Below are 18,912 nucleotides of genomic sequence, written 5' to 3'. Positions count from 1 at the left end.
CAGTTTCTTTTTTCTTTTTTTTCTTTTAAGATTTTATTTATTTATTCATGAGACAGAGAGAGAGGCAGAAACACAGGCAGAGGGAGAAGCAGGCTCCATGAGGGGAGCTCGATGTGGGACTCGATCCCAGGTCTCCAGGATCACACCCTGAGCCGAAAGCAGACACTCAACCACTGAGCCACCCAGGTGTCCCCCAAAAGCAGTTTCAATTTTTGATATTTTAGAGGACAAAGACTGAGATTTCAAGGAGAAATTTGCTTGTTTTCAAATCAAATACAACAGAACTAATTCAAAATAAATACAACTAGTTGCAAAAAAGAAATATACTATATGATTCTATTTATATTTAATGTCCAGAATAAGCAAATCCATAGAGAAAGAAAGTAGATTAATGGTTGTTTAGGACTATGGGGGTGCGGAGAGAGAGAAATGACTGCTAATTTGTATGGAGTTCCTTTTTGGGGTAATAAAAATGTCCTAAAATTAGAGAATAGTGATAGTTGTAAAATCTTGTCAATATACTAAAATCCTACACTTAAAAGTGTGAATTTTGTGATACATTAATCAAATTTCAATTTTTAAAACAATAATGAAAAACAGCAAAAAATGTGTGAGCCTATAAAAAATGTGAACATAAGAAAAAGAACAAATACAATTTACAAACCATCATTAACCTGTAGAAATATGGAAGTATAAACTAGCCATTCACTTTTCATAATCATCCAATATTTATATATATATTTTTTTTTCAAAAAGAGTGTAGAGCCTAATAATGTGGGGCTTGAACTTATGACCCTGAGATCAAGACCTGAGCTGAGATGAAGAGTCAGACACTTAACCAACTGAGCCACCCAGGTGCCCCTCCAATATTTATATTCTTAATGATTTTTTGTCTGCTTAAACTATCATTACTAAAAAGTAAATAAAAATCTTATGGTATGATTTTAGACATCTGTTTTCCTTATAATTCTGTCAATTTTATGTAAATATTTTGAGGCTATGTTATTAAATGTATACAAATGTAAGCATTTCTAGCTTTCTGGTAGCTGTCTTTTATCACATTTGAGTCACTCTTATACCCTAACTTGCCTTAAGGTCTTTATTTGGTAGTACTATAGCTAAACTAGTTTTCTTTTGATTAGTGTGTGGAGATACACACTTTTTAATCCAGACTAATGATCTCTGTCTTATAACTGGAGTATTTTCTCGGTTTATATTTAATCAAATTACTGATAATGTATTTAAGCAATTCCAAAATGCAGTTTCCTGAGTTTAACATCTCAGAGATCAAAGAGTGTTTTTCATTTAATTGAATATTAAAATTATGATTCACCAAGTGGCAATAGCAACATAATCTTTATTGTCTGCACATGAAAATTATCATACCTATTCATACTCCCATTTCTTCAGATTGAGTTTTGACCGTTAGTACTTCAGAAATTGAGTTTAATCGCCATTTTAAATGTCTTTGAAGAGGATTATGATTTGGCATTGAAATAGTTATTTTGTAAGCATAGAAATGATGCAGTTGATATTAGTCATGCAAATATTTGGTGATAAAGGAATAATAGCAACTTTATGCTTTCTCGTAAAGAACTAAGTGCTTTACCTGACTTTAGACAGAAAGATACCACAAGCAGATAAAACTGTGTTATACTTTGTAACTGAGATGCAATAAGATTACCATTGAGTAGCCAAACAATGCAAATGAAGATATTAGAAACTAATTAAGCGTCCAAGAATTTTTTTTAAATTTTATAGAATATGAGACTGATTTGATGGATTCATGCATGGTTAAGACAAATAACAATTTGCATAGCATAGCTATGGAAGCATACCTTCCATGAATTTTGAGGAAAAAAACAAAGTTGAGTTGGTCAATAGAAAATGCTAACAAAATCCTGATGTTCCTTTAAATAGCTTAAAATGGTACACCAATGCTAAAGTCTAACAAGACTGATACCCTGAGAATGAGTTAGAAAGTAGCATATCACTGTAACACTATGCATAAATGTCAATGGCCAAAAGTTGCTGCCATATTAAATTTTGAACTACAAAAAAAATAAATAAATAAATAAATAAATAAATTTTCAACTACAAAATAATTACCCGAAAAATGTTATTGTATGCATACAAGGGTGAGGGAGAAGGGATGGCAGGGGATGGATGATGGCTGAGCTAAAAGAAGGCTGGCTAAATCTGGTTTGAATGTCCAAGAGCTCTCCATAACCTGCTAAGTATTAGTCTAGTTCTTGATACATTGTAAGGCCATGTATTTGAATATTTAAAGAACAGGATGCCTAAAAAGTAACACAACCTGATGTTATTCCTGATACCATGTATAGACCACTGCAATCTTCAGTGTTGCAGTCAACAAACTAGAAGATGTATCTGAAAACTTTCCGTAGTCACCCTCAAGAAAGCACTGGTATCAAAGCTTGCTAAATGAGTGTGAGGGTTAGAAGAAACTGCAGGCAAAGGGACTTGAAGAATTTCCCAGAAGAAAATCACCCTCAGCCTCCATAGCAGAAAGAACAATGTGCAGAAAAACACAGACATTGACAAGTCTGAATCAAGAAAATGTTTCAAAAGAAATCAGATTATAAATATGCAAAAGTCTTAGGAATACTTTAACCACTTTATATATGCCCAAAGTGATGTGAGAAAAATCTCTATGTCTACGTGAATCTAAAAATGCACTTTCATAGGCAGCCTGGGTGGCTCAGCGGTTTAGCGCCGCCTCCAACCCAGGGTGTGATCCTGGAGACCCGGGGTCGAGTCCTGCATCGGGCTCCCTGCATGGAGCCTGCTTCTCCCTCTGCCTGTGTCTCTGCCTCTCTCTCTGTGTGTGTGTATCTCATGAATAAATAAATAAAATCTTTAATAAAAAAAAAAAAGATCTACACGCAAACTTTCAAAAATAAAAATAAAAAAATAATAAATAATAAAAATGCACTTTCAGCAAACAGTAAATGAAGTTGTAAGTGACAAAGCATAGTCTTATAGTTTAATTGTCAGGATTCTTTTCTATGATACATATTGGTATGTCTTAATATCAGTGAAGTCTTTGAGTCAGTGAAATAACTTATCAGGTTTTAAATCTACCATCTTCTTTCAGATTCTCTATTTATCCTGCCTCTTTAATATTTACTTCCTCTCCTTTCTTGCCTTTTTTTTCTTTTTTTTAAAGATTTTATTTATTTATTCATAAGAGGCATAGACACAGTCAGAGGAAGATGCAGGCACTCTGTTGGGAGCCTGATGCGGGACTCAATCCCAGGATCCCGGGATAAGGATCATGATCTGAGCCAAAGGTAGATGCTTAACCACTGAACCACCCAGGTGTCCCGCTTTTTTTCTTTTTTATTAGTGGAGAATTTAAAAAATATTTTTCTCCTTCTAATAGTTTCTAATCTTTTAGTATTTATTCTAGAAATAATTAGGGCAATTAACTTATTCAAATCTAAAGTTTATTAAGACATTTACTTATTTAAAAAAATTTTTTTTAATTCCAGTATAATTCATACCATGTTTTATTAAATTCAGGAGTATAATATAGTGATTCAACAATTCTATGCATTACAAGAAAAAATTCTATGCATTACTTAATGCTCATCATGATCAATGTACTCTTCATCCTCTTTACCTATTTCACCCATCCCCCCACCCACCTCCCCTCTGGTAACTACCAGTTTGTTCTCTATATTTAAGAATCTGTTCTTTTGTTTGGGTTTTTTTTTCTTTCTGTTAAACCATTTACTTTTCAATAAGGGCTCAAGAATATTAACTATTATCAGAACAAAAGAAGTGGAGGGGAGTCTGGGTGGCTCAGCAGTTTAGCATCTGCCTTCGGCTCAGGTCATGATCACAATCCCAGGATCCTGGGATGGAATCCCACGTGGGGCTCTCCCTGGGGAGCCTGCTTCTCCCTCTGCCTATGTCTCTGCCTCTCTCTCTGTGTCCCTTATGAGTAAAATTTTTTTTAATTTTTAATTAAAAAAAGAAGTGGAAAATATTCTAGCATATTAGGTAGAAAAGTAATGACATAAAAATTTCTTTAAATACCAAGATAATGTCAAATGTATTAGATACATGTTTATAGATTTTCATAAACCAGATAATATGCAAAACATCCATACAAAATAAGGACAGATGAAGTATAAGGAGAGGCAATGGGAAGATGGGGAAACTAATCTATTTTTCTTCCAATATCTGCTCAGTGAGAATGGCCTCCTTTGCTTTATCACCTTCTTCTTCCATAAGAAGAGATTGAAGGAAGACCCTGGGTGGAACTGTGCTGAAACAGTAGACTGATCCAACCATCACAGGCAGATAATTTATGCTCTAAAGTTGAATGATCTGAAATTCTAAATCAGATGATGATCTTAAGACTGCATGGAAAGCACTGCACCCAAGGGCATCAGATCCTCAGGCCAAAATACAAAGTAAGCAGAATTCTGAAACCTCTTCTACCATTCCATAGATAGAAAATAGTTTCCAAATCCTAAAAGGAAGCTTACCTCTCTTCTCCTGTCTCCAACAAATCAAAATGTCCATTCATACACACAGGCAGATTTTTAACTATTGATTCATACCAGTAGTTATCCAAATTAAGTTTACATGGGGGGAGTGTGTGTGTGTGTGTGTGTATGTCTGATAGCTTCCTGTTTTGATCACAAAAAGAGATACGCCGGAAATAGTTAAAAAGAATGGTTATGGGTAAGAGGAGTTAAAAGTACAAAAACCGAGAGTAGCTTGTTTCTCTTATCTTGTAGTAGTCTATTCCTCCTTCATCTATCTTTTTCTCCCTCTCTTTTCTTCCTTTTAAATTGAAGTGTATTTTCTTTAATCTATTGTATATATTAATTTAACAACTATTTATTAAGTACCCTCAATGTACCAGACATGTTAGATACAAGGGTAAAAACAAGATAGACATGGCTCTTCCCCTCTAGGCCTTCCAATCTACTGTAGAAGGTTGCCTATCAAATACACAATTGCAATTTGATACTACCCAAAGCAATCTACACATTTAATGCAATCTGCATCAAAATACTACTAACATTTTTCACAGTGCTAGAAGAAACAACTTTACAATTTGTATGGAACCACAAAAGACCACAAATAGCCAAAGCAATTCCAGAAAAGTAAAACAAAACTGGAGGCATCATGACACTGGATTTCTTTCTTTTTTTTTTTTAATTTTTATTTATTTATGATAGTCCCGGGGGGGGGGGGGCAGAGAAACAGGCAGAGGGAGAAGCAGGCTCCATGCACCGGGAGCCCGATGTGGGACTTGATCCCGGGTCTCCAGAATCGCGCCCTGGGCCAAAGGCAGGCGCCGAACCGCTGCGCCACCCAGGGATCCCCCGACACTGGATTTCAAGCTCTATTACAAAGCTGTAGTCAAGAAAGCATGGTCAGCACAAAAACATACACATAGGTCAATGGAACAGAATAGAGAACCCAGAAATGGACCCACCACTCTATGGTCAACTAATCTTGAACAAAGTAGGAAAGAATATCCAATGGATAAAAGACAATCTCTTTAACAAATGGTGTTGAGAAAACTGGACAGCAACATGCAGAAGAATAAAAACTGGACCACTGGGATCCCTGGGTGGTGCAGCGGTTTGGCGCCTGCCTTTGGCCCAGGGCGCGATCCTGGAGACCCAGGATCGAATCCCATATCAGGCTCCCGGTGCATGGAGCCTGCTTCTCCCTCTGCCTGTGTCTCTGCCTCTCTCTCTCTGTGACTATCATAAGTAAATAAATAAAAATAAATAAATAAAAATAAAAAAAAAATAAAAAAAAAAACTGGACCACTTTTTTAAACCATACACAAAAAATAAATTCAAAATGGATGAAAAACCTTAATGTGAAATAGGAAACCATCAAAATCCTAAAGGAGAACACAGGCAGAAATCTCTTTGACCTTGACCATAGCAACTTACTAGACACATCACCATAGGCAAGGGAAACAAAAGCAAAAATTAATTAGCAGGACTTCATCAAGATAAAAGGCTTCTGCACAACAAAGGAAACAATCAACAAAACTAAAAGGCAGCCTATGGAATAGGAAAAGATATTTGCAAGCAACATACCTGCTAAAGGGTTAGTATCCAAAATCTACAAAGAACTTATCAAACTCAACACCCAAAAAGCAAATAAACTAGTTAAGAAATGGGCAAATGACATGAATAGACACTTTTACAAAGAAGACATCCAGATGGCTAAGAGACACATGAAAAGTTGTTCAACACCATTCAGCATCAGGGAAATACAAAATCAAAACTACAATGACCATCTCATTGTCAGATGGCTAAAATTCACAATACAAGAAATAGGTATTGGTGAGGATGCAGAGAAAGGGATTGCACTGTTGGTGGGAATGCAAACTGGTGTAGCCACTCTGGAGAACAGTATGGAGGTGCCTCAAAATGTTAAAAATAGAACTACCCTAAGATCCAGCAATTGTACTACTAGGTATTTACCCAAAGATACAAACACACAGATTCAAAGGGATACATGCACCCCAATGTTTATAGCAGCATTATAAACAATGCCCAAACCATGGAGAAAGCCAAATTTCTATCAATTAATGAATGGATAAAGAAGATGTAGTATATATATGCAGTGGAATAGTAAAAAGAATGAAATCTTATCATTTGTAAGGACACGGATGAAGCTAGAGTGTATTATGCTAAGTGAAATAAGTAGGAGAACAAATACCATATGATCTCATTCATATGCGGAATTTAAGAAAGAAAACAGATGAACATTATGGAAAGGGGAAAAAGACAAAAAGGAGAGAAGGAAATAAGCCATATGAGACTCTTAACAGCGGAGAACAAACAGGGTTGATGGAGAGAGGTGGGGCATGGGCTAGATAGGTGATGGGTATTAAGGAGGGCACTTGTCATGAGGAGCACAGGATCTCGTATGTAAGTGATGAATCACTGAATTCTACTCCAGAAAACCTTAAAGACTCTACCAAAAAGCTATTAGGATTAATGAATTCAGTAAAGATGCAGGATACAAAAGCAATATATAGGAATCTGTTATTTCTATACACTAAGAATAAAGTAGCAGAAAGAGAAATTACAATCCCATTTACAGTTGCATTAAAAAGAATAAAATAGCTAGAAAAAAAATTAATCAAGGAGGGAAAAGAACCATACTCTGAAAACTATAAGACACTGATGAAAGAAACTGAAGACAATGGGATCCCTGGGTGGCGCAGCGGTTTGGCGCCTGCCTTTGGCCCAGGGCGTGATCCTGGGGACCCGGGATCGAATCCCACATCGGGCTCCCGGTGCATGGAGCCTGCTTCTCCCTCTGCCTGTGTCTCTGTCTCTCTCTCTCTCTCTGTGACTATCATAAATAAATAAAAATTAAAAAAAAAAAAAAAAAAAAAAAAAAGAAAAGAAACTGAAGACAACACAAACAAATGGAAAGAGATACCAGTTTTGGATTGGAAGAAATAATATTGTTAAGATGTCCATACTACCCAAAGCAATCTACAGAGTCAGTGCAATCCCTATCAAAATAACAATAGTACTTTTCAGAAAACTGGAACATAATCCTAAAGCTTGTATTAACCCACAAAAGACTCTGAATTGCCAAAGCAATCTTTTCATTTTTCTTTTTTTTTTCTTTTCTTTTTTTTTTTTTAATTTTAGAGAATGATAGAGAGCCAGGGGAAAGGGTAGAAAGAGAGGGAGAGGGAAAATCCCAAGCAGACTCTGAGCTGAGCACAGAGTACCCAGGCACCCCACCAAAGCAATCTTGAGAAGAAGAACAAAGCTGGAAGTATCACAATCCCAGATTTTTATGCTACAGAACAAAGCTACAGTAATCTAAACAGTGTGGTATTGACACAAAAACAGACACATAAATCAGTAGAACAGAACACAGAGCCCAGGAGTGCCTGGGTACCTTAGTCAGTTAGATGGCTGCCTTTGGTTCAGGTCATGATCTCAAGGTCCTGGGATTGATCCCTGCATCAGGCTTCATGCTCAGCGGGGAGTCTGCTTCTCCCTTTCCCTCTGCCCCTTCCCCCTGCTCATGTTTTTTTTTTCTCTCTCTCCCTCTCTCTCAAATAAATAAATAAAATATTTAAGGAAAAAAAAAGGGGGTTGCTGCTGAGTGGCTCAGTGGGTTAAGGGGTCTGCCTTTGGCTCAGGTCATGATCCCAGGGTCCTGGGACCAAACCCTACAACAGGCTCCCTGCTCATAAGGGAGCCTGCTTCTCCCTCTCCTCCTTGTTTGTACACTCTCACCATCTCTGTTATCTGTTTCTCTCTCTCAAATAAATAAAATCAGAAAGAAAGAAAGAAAGAAAGAAAGAAAGAAAGAAAGAAAGAAAGAAAGAAAGAAAGAAAGAAAGAGAAAGAAAGAAAGAAAGAAAGAAAGAAAGAAAAGAAAAGAAAAGAAAAGAAAAGAAAAGAAAAGAAAAGAAAGAAAAGAAAAGAAAGAAAAAGAAAGGAAGAAAGAATACAGAGCCCCAAAATAAACCCACACTCATATGGTCAATTACTTTACCATAGGGGTGCCTGGATGGCTCAGTTAAGCATCTGACCCCTAATTTCAGCTCAGGTTATAGCCTCGGGTCAGGCTTGTGCGGAGCCTACAGACTGCTTAAGATTCTCTCACCCTGGGGTGCCTGGATGGCTCAGTTGGTTGAGCAGCCAACTCTCAGTTTCAGCTCAGGCCATGATCTCAGGGTTGTAAGATAGAGCCCTGCCTGCATCAGGCTCCGTGCTCAGTGGGGAGTCTGCTTGAGATCTTTTATCCCTCTCCCTCTGCTCCTCCCTTGCTTATATGCATGCATTCTCTCTTTCTCTCAAATAAATAAATCTTTTTAAAAAAAAAAAAAAAGATCCCCTCTCTCCTCTCCCTCTGCCCCTACACCCCACTTGCATACTCTCTCTCTTTTAAAAAAATTAATCTATGACAAAGGAGACAATAATATACAATGAGGGAAAGATAGTCTCTTCAATAAATAGTTTTGGTAAAACTGGACAGCTACATGCAAATGAATGAAACTAGACCACTTTCTTATGTCATATTAAAAAATAAATTCAAAATGGATTAAAGACCTATATCTCAGATCTAAAACCATAAAATTCCTAGAAAAAAAAAAACAAGTACTCTTCTTTTGACATCAGCTTTAGTAATATTTTTCTAGACATGTCTCCTTTGGCAAGGGAAGCAAAAGCAAAAATAAACTATTGGGATTTCATCAAATTAAAAAGCTTTTGCACAGTAAAGGAATCCATCAGCAAAATAAAAAGGGAATCTGCTGAATGGGAAAAGATATTTGCAAATGATATACCCAATAAGAAGTTAATATCCAAAATATATAAAAAACTCATGCAACTTGATAGAAAAACAAACAAAAATTCTGATTTAAAAAAGGGCAGAGGACCTGAACAATATTTTTCCAAAGAAGACAGACAGATGGCCAACAGACACCTGAAAAGATGCTCAACATCACTCATCATTAGGGATATACAAATCAAAACTACAATGAGATATCACCTTACACCAATCAGAATAGCTAGTATCCATAAGAAATAACAAGTGGTGACCAAAATGTAAAGAAAAGGGATCCCTTTTGCACTGTCAGTGGGAATGTAAGTTGGTGCATTTAACAGGAGGAAGGTTCCTCAAAAAATTAAAAATAAAAAAGTATATGATCCAGTAATGCCACTGCAGGTATTTACTCAAAAAAAAAAAAAATGAAAACACTAATTGGAAAAGATATATGCACCCCTATGTTTACTGCAGCATTATTTACAATAGTGAAGACATGGAAGCAACCCCAGTGTCCACAGATAGATGAATGGATATAGAAAATGTGGTATAAAAAAAAAAAAGAAAGAAAATGTGGTATATAACATGGAATGTTACTCAGCCATAAAGAAGAGCAAAATCTTGTCATTTGCAACAACAGGGATATACCTAGAGGGTATTATGCTAAGTAAAATAAATCAGACAAAGTCATACCCATATGATTTCACTTTTGTGTGGAATCTAAAAAGCAAAACGAATGAACAAACAAAAACAGATTCTTAAATACAAAGAATAAACTGGTGGTTACCAAATGGAAGAGAAGTGGAGGAATGGGTAAAATAGGTGAAGGGAATTAAGAGATATAAACTTACAGTTAAAAAATAAATAAAATAATAAACATAGTTATAAAATAAATAAAAATAAAAATACAAAAAAATAAGTATGAAAAGTGCAGCACAGGAAATATAGTCAATAATAGGGTAGGAGCACCTGAGTGACTCAGTCGGTTAAGTGTCTGCCTTCAGCTCAGGTCATGATCCTGGGATCCTGGGATTGAGTCCTGCCTCCAGCTCCCTGCTCAGTGTGGAGTCTACTTCTCTCCCTGCCCTTGCTGCCCTCCCTCAAATAAATACTTTAAAAATGGGGACGCCTGGGTGGCTTAGCAGTTAAGCTCCTGCCTTTGGCCCAGGGCATGATCCTAGAGACCAGGGATCGAGTCCCACAAGGGGCTCCCTGCCTGTCTCTGCTTCTCTTCTCTCTGTGTCTATCATGAATAAATAAAATCTTTAAAAATATATACTTTTAAAATAATAATAATAATAATAATAGTGTAATGACTTATATGGTGATAGGTAGTAAGTACCCTTATTAGAGTAAGCACTGAGTAATATATAGAACTGCTAAGTCACTATGTTAGCTATATTTCAATAATAAAAATAACAGTAATAACCAGAACAGATACTTAATAATTATTGACAGGAAAGCTTCTATAATGAATCACGAGATAAAAGTAAAAAAAAAAACACACCATAATCTATTAAAGTTATTTCATTCTGAAGACAATCATCAGAGCAGAGCTGTGTCATTTACCAAAGCTTCTATGAGTGGTTATCACAGCTTATAGATCTGAGATGAAAGAGAAAAAAAAAAAAGATCCATATGATGGCAGAGACTCCTGTTTGCCTGCCAATATCCAAATCTTCCCTTCCTTCTCAGTAACAAAAGCCCAATTTTATTCAGGATAGCTCTGCATCCAGCTACCTTTTCCTGCTTCCCTGGTAACCTGAGCTTTGGTTTGGGCACTCTCCTTAAAGGAAGAGGACCCATCTTCCGTCTTTGCCTTGCTGCCGGGACTTAGCTGTGATGATTAGAACTGGCAACTATCTTGGACTACAAGGACCAGTGCCACATTTTAGGGATGGCAGAGCAAAGAACTGGAAAAAGCTTAGGTCCCTGATAACTTTATGAAGCTATTACACTTATCCTAGACAACCTACTTCAAGAATTATTTTACATGGGAAATTACATATTGTGTGTTTAAGCCACCATTAAATCTGTTTTTATTTTTTGCTTTCTTAACTGATCACTTACCTTCAGATAGATAAAGAATTTGTATCTCCTTTTTACAGATCACGCAACTGAGATCCAGAGAGGTAAGATGATTTGCACAATATCCAATCAGTGAAGAGGTGGGTCTTGGCTCCGAAGTCAATGCTTTTTCACTTAACACTGTTCTAAATATTAAAAAAATGAAATAAAAACAGATTAAATATAAACATAAACTTAGACTTATTGCAGCGGTAATGGCATATGATAGTGTATATATTTGTCACATCCTGTAAACAGAAAAAGTACCAAGTTTTTATGATGTGGAAGGAGACTAAATTATATCAAAATCCAGTGGAGAGGGGAGAGAGAAATATTAAACAGAATCAAAGACCAGAATAAACAAAGATACTGATTTATTATGCCAAGGATTTACTGTACCATTCCCCTTATAAATAAGAATTCATACTGAAAGCTTATTTTCTCAGCAGTAAGATATCAAGATATAGGGTAAGTTTTCCCATTAAATCCTTAACTGAAATTTTTCTTAAAATCCTTAAGTAGAATCTTTCTTTACTCTTACCACTACTTTAAAAAACTAACCTTGGCCCCAGTCCTAGTCACAGAGATCAGTAGTAATAAAGCAAAACAGCTCAAATTTTCTTCTTTGAAACCCTAGTGCCTAACTGTAAAATACAAGGCAGTTGGCTCATGTGCAAACTCACTGGTGAACAAAATGAATTATTTCTAAGAAATCTATAAAGAAAATAAGCAAATTAAATTTCTTCAGATTTTAGGAACACATATTTCTTTCTTTTTATGATATATTTACATAAAATTATCTAAAACAGGAGAGTGATTATACACATTTTCTATGTCAAAAAGGCATATGACTCTTATTAACACAGCATGGTCAAAAATACACAGCAGATTGAATCCTTACCACTCCCATTTACTGGCAAGCTATTTGCCTCTCTGATTCTCAATCTTCCTACCTATAAACTGAACTAATGCTTCTTCATAAGTTTTTGATTGGCTGAAAACAAGAATGAATAAAAGGTAATTAGCACAATGTATGGCTCAGTAAGTATTAATACCCTTCAGTCTTGAAAGTAAAACAGCTGTATAAAATCATGAAATCTGGGACACCTGGGTGGCTCAGCAGTTGAGCATCTGCCTTCAGCTCAGGGAGTGATCCCAGGATCCAGGATCGAGTCCCACATCAGGCTCCTTGCAGGAAGCCTGCTTCTCCCTTTGCCTAGGTCTCTGCCTCTCTCTCTCTCTCTGTGTCATGAATAAATAAATAAAATCTTAAATAAAATAATGAAAATCAGTTCTATAAACACGCAAAGTTACAGAACTAAAAAGCAGTATACCAGTTTGACTACAACCTTTAAATGTCATTTTTGAAAAGGCTGCATTAGAGCTCTCCTACTTGCCACAGCCAAAGTCCTGATGCAGCTGTAGGCCAATGAAAAGAATACATAAAGAGCAATACAATCTCTTCCTCCTTGGGATTTAAAACAAGAGTCCCAGGTTTCTTTCTCCAAGGCACTGCCCTTGGCCAGGAAACCTTGGTTGCTTCTCCTCGTTGTCAATGTCATAATTCTAATAGTGAAAAGGAGTAGGGTGGAGAAAAATAAACAGCTTCTGAGTTTCTCAATGGCAGCAGTGATGAGGGAGACAAGTACCCTGGTACTCCACTCCATTTTTCCCTTAAAAACAAGAGTTCACTACAGGAAAGCAGGATTCAAAATAAAGTGTCACAGGGACACCTGGGTGGCTCAGCGGTTGAGTGTCTGCCTTCAGTTCAGGTCATGATCCCCGGGGTCCTGGGATCGAGTCCCACATCAGGCTCTCTGCAGGGATGCTGCGTCTCCCTCTGCCTATGGCTCTGCCTCTCTCTGTGTGTCTCTCATGAACTAAATAAATAAAACCTTTTAAAAAAATGTCCTCTTCAAAAGAAAGAAAGAATTACATGCATGGCCAGCTGAGCTAGACTCCAATTCTTCCATGTACGAAGACATTAGTATAGATACTGGGGTGCCTGGATGGCTCAGTTGATGGAGCATGCAACTCTTTATCTCAGGGTTGTGAGGCCAAACCTCACCTAGTACATAGAGATTACTTAATTTAAAAAAAAAAAAATGTTTTTTTTTTTGAGAGTCCACAGGAAACCAAGATTCAAACTAAAGTATTAAATATATGACCAGCTGAGCTGGACTCCAAATATAAATATTAATGCCTCTGATGCTCGTATCTGTATAAAAGGACACCAACCAAGAAAACCATCATATTGCCTTTTTTTTTTTTTCAATCTTAATTGGTTGCAGTATCCTTGATAATAGGCTTAGAGACAGTAGATACTGGTTTCTCATCTGTATCACTCAATAAACAAAATTCTTAAAATTACAATGTCTCCATTATTCATATATACTATACTCTGGAAAACTAAAATACAATATGTCAAAAAGCTCTGCCAAATTAAAAAAATAACAAAAAGTTTTTAAAAAGCTCTGCTAAAAATAAAAGCATGCAACTGCTATCTCAATTTCCACTTAGGTTGCTTTAAAATTTTTAAAACAGAATTCTGGGGCCAGCAATTATCTCAGAGAGCAGCCCCGGTGGCGCAGCGGTTTGGCGCCACCTGCAGCCCAGGGTGTGATCCTGGAGACCCGGGATCGAGTCCCACATTGGGCTCCTTGCATGGAGCCTGCTTCTCCCTCTGCCTGTGTCTCTGCCTCTGAGTGTGTGTGTGTGTCTCTCATGAATAAATAAATGGAATCTTTAAGAAAAAAAAAAAAAAGAAATTATCTCAGAGGTGGTTTGGTTCAGATCCAACTTTTACAAAAGGTTATAAGGCATAAGGAAGCTAAGCAACCTGGTCAAAATTATTTGACAGAGCCAGGATTGGAATCCGGCCATAGAATTCTAACCAAGTGTAATTTTCACCATTTCATGGTTTTTGTTTTTGTTTTTAACTTTGCATCGAAAATCAATAAGTATTAAGATGAGATTTTTTCCTTAAATAAATTAATTAAAATTGTTAGGAGCCTATTTTTTAAGTGTATAAACTAATTGCACATACCAAACATAAAAATAACCAATGTCCTCCTTCTAGACCTTTGGATATTCAAAAAGCTAATTGTCTATCATACCGAATACAGTCAACTCAATTACAATACTTAAAAGATTATCTACTTCAAGGATTACTCACAATACATTTTAAAATCCTACATTTGGGGGGCTGTCTGGGTGGCTCAGCGGTTTAGCGCCCCCTTAAGCCCAGGGCTTGATCCTAGAGACCTGGGATGGAGTCCCACATCCGGCTCTGCCTCTCTCTTTCTGATAAATAAATAAATAAATAAAATCTTAAAATCTTACATTTGATTCCTCCAGCTATCCAATACTTAAAAAAGGGTATTTTCCTCAGTCATCAAAAGGGCCCTTAGAAAGTGGAAAACAACTTAACATTATTCTAAATACCAAAATTAACCGGCTGTATCTATAGAGATACACAACATATCCGAAACAAAGAGACGCTGGTATTGATCATGGTACTGATTGTCTATATTAGCAACCATGATCAATAACTAGTGTTTTGGGAATCCCTGGGTGGCTCAGTGGTTTAGCGCCTGCCTTTGGCCCAGGGCGTGATCCTGGAGTCCCGGAATCGAGTCCCACCTCAGACTCCCTGCATGGAGCCTGCTTCTCCCTCTGCTTGTGTCTCTGCCTCTCTCTCTCTCTCTGTGTGTGTGTCTTTCATGAATAAATAAATAAAATCTTAAAAAAATATATCTAGTGTTTTGAAAGGTACCCTCATTGTTTGCATTGTGCATTTCATTTTAACCGGTATTTACAGAGCACAAATCAACTCGGTGAAAGTTGAACAGTAAGTACCAAGGACAAGCAGGGTAAGGGACCTCCGCCCTGGCAAGATAGCTTTAAGATTGCTGGAAGAGAACAGCATGAGTAACCACAAGGAGGAAGAAATAAATTTTTCACTAGAAAGTTAGAGCAGATCATGTAGAGATTAAAGAACAAGATGAGAAACCAAAGTTTCCATGTTCACCCCAATCACAAGAGTAATAGTATTTGAGATTTCTCATCCTGAATTTCTTTTCTTTCTTTCTCTTTTTTTTTTTTTTTTTTGGAATTTTGGGCCTTATTAACTGAGGAATATTTGTTGAGACATTTGTTTGTTCAGCATTTGTTGAACTTGCTGATCAAGTTTTGTAGAACAAGAACCCACATTCAGCTTCAAACAGGGTGAATCCTGAGGTAATTTCTATCAGGGACATGATGCAAGAATCTGGATATTGCCTAATTATTCAACAAAATTCATCAGGAAAGGCCCTAAGAAACAAAATTTTAAATAAATCTAAAGAAGCTATAGGTTATAGAATCCAAATCTATTATACCACTAGTCATACTACCTTTAACATATTCCTTAAAGCAAATGTCTCATCAATTCTTTCAATTCTTACAGAAGTCCAGAATCTCCTTCAAACAAAACTATCAGAAATATTTGCATATTAGATCCCAATCTATTAACCATACTAACCATACTACTTTTAACAAATTCCTTAAAGCACTATCTCAGCATTTTTTTCTATTCTTTCCCTTTCTCAGCATGATTGTTTTTAAATTCAATTTGCCAACATACAACTCTCAACGCTCATGTGTTTATCGATTCTTTATTTTTTTATTTTTTTTTAAGATTTTATTTATTTATTCATGGGAGACAGAGAGAGAGAGGCAGAGACACAGGCAGAGGGACAGAGAGAGAGAGGCAGAGACACAGGCAGAGACACAGGCAGAGACACAGGCCGGGAGCCTGACGTGGGACTCGATCCCAGGTCCCCAGGATCACGCCCCGAGCTGCAGGGGGCACTAAGCCGCTGTGCCACCAGGGCTGCCCTGTTTATCAATTCTTTAGAAAAAGTCCAGAATCTCCTTCAGACAGAATTGACTATCAGAAATATTTGCATTTAATCTCCCTCTTCCCCCCTTTTTAGCCAAGATAATAATAGTAGGTGGTTGACGTTCATGTTCACCCAGGGACTTAATAGCCTTAATAAAAGGCTTAGATGGGAGCACTTACTTACGCAGTTGTGTAAACGTACATTATCCAATTTAAGAGTTTAGTGGACACTCAGCATCTCAAGAGGTTCTGTCTCCCAGAAACCAGAATAATGGTTCAATGGGTCATGTTCGTATTTTCCTCCCCCTTCTTTCTTCCTCTCCCTGTCTCCCTGCTCCTGTCTCTGTCTCGATATTGTAAAATAATTGCCAACCGAGACCACTTCCCAGCACCAACCACAACGAAGTCTACCTCTGTTCGCTGAGTTACCATTTGCGAAATGCAACAAGGAAGTACCGACTCAGAAACAGAAAGAGAAAAAAAAAAAAGAGAGAGAGAGAGAGAAAAGAAACAGAAAATGCTCATTTCACAGCAAGCATTTCTCCCTTAAGGGAAGACAATAGCACACCTGACACGAACTTTCTCTAAGTGACAAGGGTTGCCGGCTTAACCCGGGTGCAGGAGAGCAGGATTCGCAGGCCTAGTTTGGCGGGAGCGCGCGGAGGGAGGTGGTGGGGATGGGGGGGGGGGGTGGTGGGGGTGGTGGGGGGGCGGTGGGTGCATCAGCAGGAAGCCGGTGGGTGCACCCCTCTTCTCAGAGGGCACCTCCCTCACCCCATCCATCGACCTGCCTGCCTAGGCGAGGCTGGACCCTGCTGAGGTCTGGGGGTCTGCACCCACCTAGTGTGCAGGACCCAGACCTGCACGCCTGCACCCCGCCAAGAGCCTTCCACCTCCACCTACCCCGCAAAGAACACCCGGGTGCCCTGCTGCGAGTGGAGTGGGAAAGGGGGGACCCCATGCCTCAGGCTGCAACTGGAAGCGCCCCTCCACCGGCGCCCGCCCACCGTGAGGCTCCCCCTCGCGCTTCTCCCCGCAGGGTAGGGCAGGCGGAGCCCCGAGCCCTATCTCGGGACCCGCCCCAGCCTCCCGCCGCGCTGACCCGCGCCCACCGCCCGCCCCCGGCCTCACCTAGCCGGGGCTCGGCGCTCCGGGCTCAGCCTGCTGCGCGCGCGCAGGGCGGGAACCCGCCTCTCCAGCCCCCCGCCCGCGGTTGCGCTCCGCGCCTCCGCGGCCCGCGCGCTCCCGCCTCTCCGCTGCCGTGGCGACAGTCCCCGCCCCCTCGCCCGCCGCTGATTGGCCCTCGGAGCACCTCGGGCGTTGCCGATTGGCGGGGGCGCAGACGAGGCCGCGCCCGCTGGCGGAGAGACCGGCGGCGTGGAAGCCGAGCGCGGAGGAGCCTGACCCGAGAGAGACGTGGCGCTCGGCGGCGCAGGCGGGGAGGCCGCGCCCCTTCCTTCCCGAGCTTTCGTGCAGAAGCCTGCGAAGCCGAATTGGGGCGGGTGAGGTGCTGACCCCGGATCAGGACGGAGACCCAGGGCTCGCCTCCCCCTTGGCGGCTGGCCTGCGCCGGAGACGGGCTGTCAGGCCCACTTTCGCCTGCAGGCCTCGCTGGAGGTGACACCCCGGCCTCCTCCAGGGCGAGAACCTCTCTCTTACCCGCGTCCTCACCACCCGCGGTTATGCAGGGCCCTAGGCCCCTGAGCTCGATTGCTCTTTATTCCCGGTTCTCTCACCCCGCCCTGCGCACACATCTTTTCTGCTCTGCAGCCTCCCCTCGTAGAACTGAGACATCTACTCCACTCCCCCCACACACACACTTTAAAGGTGGGGAAACTGAGCCTCAAAGATATAAGGAGTTCGTGGTCCGAGGGTTAGAGAAGCTCTTGGAGCCTCGAGGCTGATTGCAAACCATATCTGCCAAATAATAGTACCGCTCTGAGCCTTCGTTTTCTAGTTTGCAAAAAAAAAAAAAAAAAAAAAAAATGGTATCTACCTCTGAGTTGTTAGTGAAGATTAGAGGAGTTTAACGTTGCAGAAAATCAATACAGAACCTGCTGCATATAGGTTAATCATGGTTGCTCCCCTTTACCAGGAAATAAAGGCAGGTAGTAACAGACTGCACCACTTTGGCTCCAATTTGGGGCCAGACTTCCTATGTTGCAAAACCGGATTCAGCTTATACTTACCTAAGCGCTTTGTTCCACAGGTTACTCGTCTGTAAAATGAGGATGATGATCGTACCCTTCTCCCTACAGCGTAAGTTAGTAGAAAAGTGACCGGCACATACTATGTGCTCAATAAATGCTAGCCATTCTTACCTTAGTGGCTGAGCGAGGACGATAATTCAAGTCTAGGAGTTGCAAGACCAGCAAACTTTGCCCTTACACACTCATCATCGGCATGCTTAAAACAGTGCCTCAAACCTTTTTAAGGTTCAGTTAGAGACGCCCATTTTCTTTAAATCAAAATCTTAAACTCTCTCTCTCTCATCACCAAAGTCTTAGAATGTGGTGACTCTGCTTCTGCTGAAGGTTTATAATAGCAGAGGCAAATGTAAGGAAAATAATCATGTTCTGTTCCGATGGATAGATTGAAGAGCAAAAACACTGGAATAAGAAAGAATATGTGAGAGGTTCTGGTGT

General features: G+C 39.4%; 1 protein-coding gene across 3 annotated transcripts in view; it reads right to left on the bottom strand.

Moving 5' to 3' along the window:
- The window catches only part of NUCB2 (nucleobindin 2), a 55,206-nt gene extending 37,667 nt beyond the window's left edge, over positions 1-17,539 (bottom strand). For all 3 annotated transcript variants that reach the window (XR_005375795.1, XM_038569172.1, XM_038569173.1), the window contains exons 1-2: positions 17,399-17,539; positions 11,389-11,531 (exon numbers count right to left, since the gene is read on the bottom strand). The gene's annotated coding sequence lies outside the window, so the exon portion shown is untranslated. The remainder of the gene's footprint in view (positions 1-11,388; positions 11,532-17,398) is intronic.
- Positions 17,540-18,912: the final 1,373 nt, after the last annotated feature.

This window comes from Canis lupus, chromosome 21, assembly GCF_011100685.1.
Source record: "Canis lupus familiaris isolate Mischka breed German Shepherd chromosome 21, alternate assembly UU_Cfam_GSD_1.0, whole genome shotgun sequence".
NCBI lineage: Eukaryota > Metazoa > Chordata > Mammalia > Carnivora > Canidae > Canis > Canis lupus.
This window is presented reverse-complemented; position numbering and strand designations above follow the sequence as displayed.